The sequence below is a fragment of the Dermacentor silvarum genome, chromosome 6 (genome assembly GCF_013339745.2).
Source record: "Dermacentor silvarum isolate Dsil-2018 chromosome 6, BIME_Dsil_1.4, whole genome shotgun sequence".
In the NCBI taxonomy this organism is placed as follows: domain Eukaryota; kingdom Metazoa; phylum Arthropoda; class Arachnida; order Ixodida; family Ixodidae; genus Dermacentor; species Dermacentor silvarum.
Genome location: NC_051159.1, coordinates 142,990,096 through 142,995,331, shown reverse-complemented (window position 1 = coordinate 142,995,331; position 5,236 = coordinate 142,990,096).

Genomic DNA, 5,236 nt, shown 5'->3' with positions numbered 1-5,236 from the left:
GGCGCGCAGCGTCTGACTCAATCGCGCGCTAGTATACACGATATATGTCGGCGGTAAAGACACACCAGCCAACCACACAATACGAAAAATAAAATAAAAAATAAATAAACAATGAAACAAATAAAAGAAAGAAAGAAGGCTGCTGCGGAGCTACCCTCTGGGTCTCCGCGATTCCCACAGGGCAGGTTGCCACTCGGTCAAAAAATTGATGAATCGCACCACGGCTCACGCAATGCGGCCGACATGGCCTAGATCTCACTCCCGACAGTGCATGTCTACCGTGCACTGCTCGACGCGTTTAGTTCCTCTATTCGAGCGGACAAAATTCGAGCACACCACCAACCTAAAGAAAACGGCTTCGTAATTTTCAGAAATAGACCCTCCGGAAATGTTCGGTGCGCGCCAACCTTCATTGTGGCCCTCTGAAGGCAGTGTGCTCGTTTCACTTTTCCTGAAGGCGAGATACAGACCTTGGTTGCCCTTCCGACGAAAAGGTGGGTTGAAGAAAGCGAGCAGCGGTGTAGTGGCGAGGGCGGTTTGGTAAGGCTACATGCGTCCATCTCGTGCGCCCGTATCTTTTACAAGTTGCAGGCTGGGGTTGCAACAGGGCCCTGAAACAACGTTCTTGTTCTTTGTCTACCGCTGCGGTGGCTCAGTGGCTATTGCATTGCTCTACTGAGCACGAGGTCGTGGGTTCAAGTTCCGGTCGCGCCGGCCACGTTGCGAATTGACTGAATGCGAAAATGCTCTTCTACCGTGCCCTTGGATACTCGTTTTGACCAACCCATGGGTGGTCGAAATTACTTTTGAAAACTGAGTTTGTGCAGCGCCAATGGATAAGCCATAAAGGATCGCAAACGACGTATACGGCAACGTTTGTGTTCCGTTATGTCCCGTCTATTTGCGATGCACAAACTCACTTTTCAAGGAGAATGTATCAACTACTCGGTGAGCGAATTCTTTTGGGTCGAGATGGATCCGGAGCCCTCTACTACGGCACCCCCACCCATAGCTGATTATTGAGCTTCTGGACGTTCAGCTGTTAGTTCCATAGCACTTGCCGCGCAGTCCATAGCTACCTTTGAACTTGCTTTGTTATCTTCGAAGCGTTAACGAAATAGATCAGTAATGGCAGATCGCGTAGAGACGACAACGTGGGGTCCATTACAACGCGATGGGTACCTACCATGGAAGCCACACGAAGAAGGGGACGGCATAGGTTTAAACTTGTTGATGAAATGAGGAAAGTTGCAGACATAGGATGGAGCTGGCTGACGTGTGGGAAAAAAAGTAACCGGCTACAGCTGGGAAAGGCCTTTGTCTTAAATTGAACCTAACTAGGATAATGATCATTATGATGAGCATATCAGTGTAGATTGATTTTTCATATGTGTTTTGTGTCCATTTAAGATGTTCCTCGCGATGCTCCTAAGTTCCTTGTTATCTCCTATTTCAGCTTTGCTCTATACTAAACCCCGCGTTCAGAAATGAGGCTTAACATGAAGTCTATGCTTAATGACATATTGTAGCGCGAAGGCACAGTCACAAAAGAAAACACACACACATATGTCACAGGTTCTGTGAAGTGTGGCGGTGGGTTTTCTTTAGTGACTCCGCTTGTTGGTCTCCTGTTGAAGCCCATGCTTGACTTGGTCAAGATAACTCCTGATGTGAAGGGAACGCACCCAAGCAAAATAATTGAGCATCTTGGGCACATTCACTTCAAGGGTTATCTTGACCATCTCCAGAACTGGCTTCAAGTTAAGGTGCACTTCTGAATACGGGCTAACAGTTCTCTACGCCGTACATCGCGCAACCAGTATTTAGCCTCATGTGATAGTTGAAATGCGGCAAGTTATCTCTCAAGTTGTCTACGCTATTTCGAGGTTTATTATAAATCTGTTCGTTTTATCTGCGGCAGAGCCTTTAAAGCTATCCTGTATATTTCCAAAGGCAGTAAACCTGCCACGGTGTCTGTGTAGATACTTTTTCTATCATAATTCTTTTTTTTTTCGCCTGAAACAACAAGTGGACACGGATAGTTGTGTATTTCCTGTTGCTTGTCGCCTGTATGCGACCGCACTTGACAATACAGGTAAACATTACAGGTTAGTACAGTAGAGACAGCGCCACTTCGATGCCACACTCGCGCGTGCGTGCCAAGAAACGCAACTGCGGCGCGCAGTAAAGTGTCGTTATGCCTCGCTCATTCGGGTTAACCTAACCTTAGCCGGCAGCGGATGGGTGGCTCTTTCGCGTGATTGCCGGCGTCGCCAAGGACGAAGATTTGCCTGTGTATTTTCCGCGGGGTGACCTAAGCACCCAAAGCGAAATGTTGGTGTAGGCGCAACACACGAAAAAAAAAAAAAAAGAAGAAGGTCCTGCTTAAGGAGCCTACATGCAAGTCTTCGCTTGCCTTGGTAGAGCATTTATTCTTACAAATCGGGAGTGACTAAATGTTAACGACGCATGAAGCGTGCTCGAGGGAGTTATATTGTTTGTTTGAAAACGCCCTCGTTATGTTTTTTTTTAATGCATACTATTGTTTTGCTACTAGCTGTCCTCCGTCGGATGAGAATGGGAAATCGGGTGTCAATGTGGGGTACCTATATATGTGTTAAGAAGGTTGTGCAAGACTTTGTTCTTCACAGCTGTTTCGCTGATCGTGACAGGGATATATTCTCGTAATTCCAGAAGCCTTCTGGGATCACGAGAAGATAGCCGAAGGATGCCCGCATGCCAATCAGAGGATCCTGTATACGAAGTGCTAGATGCGCAAGATCCCTCGCAGTATACCGCGAAACCCGTAGAACTAGCCATTAACCGCTATTTAAAACTTATGAACGAAAGAGCAGAAAGAAACACCTCCGCGAGCCTCGCGCAACTGCTGAGGCCGAGCAAAAACCCTTTCGCAGTTCGGCACCATTACGCGGCTGCGGAGGCGGCAGTGCAGCAGCCGCCTCGTCAAAGAGGGCCAGTGTCGGCTGGGCGTTCTCGTCGTCTCGGCCGGCCTTCGGCTGCCTCGTGCTGGAACTTGGCCCAGTGGCCCAAATGCGCGCTGATGGCTGACGGACACGAGACCGACCGCTGGGCCGCTTTCGCCGCGAGCCGGGCGCATGGCGAAAGCGGCTGACCTTTCCGCTAAGAGGTTGCTCGTGCAGCGGAGCAACGGGGGGCGCCTAGCATAGGCTTACTGTCGAGATTCCTCACGCGTCCTCATCGGTTATGATTGGAGGAATTTCGCAGGAGTTCGCGATACAGTTTTGTTGTGTGTTAAATGGTGTTACTGTAGGTGGGTGCGCAAAAATCGCACCGAACAGTCTCCGGAACCGGTACTAAATGCAAATATACACGGCACGTGTAACGTGAGGTTGAGGAGCGCTGCTGGGGAGATGCCGCTTGCCACGCTCGTGACAGCATAACATGTGAGGAAGCTACGCACACGGGGCGTGCAGGCAAATTTTTTTGGCGTCTATTGAAAGCAAGAGGGGGGAGGTAATGGGAAGGGCGATGGGGCAACGCACAAAACGCAACATGCACATTGAAACTTCCTGCTCCTTTTAAGGATTCTGGTTTGTCCCATGGTTAATCCCCTAACCCCTGTGAAAGACATTTGGTTCACACGATTGTGAGCTCGGACTATACACCGTACACGGTAGAAGCCTTGAATAGTTGAAAACTGCTTACTAATTCTGACCACGAAAATATCTGGCACGAAAGTTTCACAACCATAGCTATTAACGTTTGGTTCGTGCAGTTCTCGTGTGGTCTGTACGTCGCAGCTATATCATCGTATTTATTTGCCGCAGCAATGTTATCGAAACAGAAAACATCATTTGTCCCCATTAGTGATTCGATATTACCCTTATGGTATTGTGTTTACCATTGGACAAAACACGAAGGTTAATGGTGCATTTTTTTTACTATGTATAGGAATATACAACAGCGTAAACGAACTTCTTTTTTGTAAAATAGTTGAAGTCCCCGATAAATTATACGTGGCTTCACTCTGCTCCAAGTAAAATGACCATATGCTCATTGAACGAATTTGCGTGCTCATTCCAACGAGGATTACGAGAACTCTCGGAAATAGCGTCAAATATAAATAAAAAAAGCAGTTACTCGTACCTCAGAGTATCCAGGTATCCAGAACTCCCTTTGTTATAGAGTGTAGCAGGATTCCATAGCAACAACTCTTTTTGCTGAGACAAGAACGTGTGTATTTCTGCGTGTGCATGTGTTTTCGTGTTTTGTTCTTGTTCGTGTTCCTTCCTGTCAATGTTCTTTTTATTGTTGAAGAACAATTGTTGAAGAACAATTGTTGAAGAACAATTATTGTTGAAGAACAATTGTTGAAGAATACGTTTGATAGACGTTTTATTTCATTGTGCCAGAGTCTTCAATCATAGAGCGTGTTTGCCGCACAGAAGTCCGCAAAAACTGACAGACGCGCACATTGTGTGGTAGCTCAGTGGTTAGCGCTTCCCGCTCTGGTTAGGTTAGGTTAGGTTAGGTAGATTCCTAACGACTCGATTCCTAACGGCGGTGGCGCCAAATGTTTCGTTTTTATTCTCCATATCGGGAACCTTCTGAACCTTTTCTTCTCAATATGGTGAACCGCAACGGCTACAAGGTTTGAGACTGGGCTCGAAGGTTCCTTAAGACAGCCGCTGAGGAACGCTCTAAACATGCGACACGACAGCCGACTTCAAGCTGCGCTACGTTCTTGGACTGTGGCAGTGTCCTGGCTTTGAACTGCGCCCCACCACGGTGCTTCAAGGTGCTTATAGAGTTGCATGCGCGCGTGTGCGGGTTTAATGTGTGCCCATGTGCTTTCTGACTTTTTTTAAAAGGCGAATAGCTTTCTTTGGATCTTTCGCCAGAGACCCTGTACATCCGCCCGTTGTCGTGGTCAGTGGTTGGCGGTCCGATGTTGGTCGCCTCCGATGCAATGGTACCAATGCAAAGGGCGCGTGCTCGCACACAACCAATTTGTGGGGTGTCCTCGTTGCCGAAGGCAAACAGCTCTTCGAGCCGCACGTGCTGTCTACCTTCACCACCGCAACATATATGCTGATTAACGGCTCTGTAATTACGCAATGAAACAACAAGTGCTACCTAAATATCCTCACTGAAATAAATATGCACCTTCAAGCACGTCGTTCCTTTAACAAAGCGGATAGCTTCCCAGAAGCGTTTGGCTATATATTCGCGTACACTGACGTTCACAGTCGAT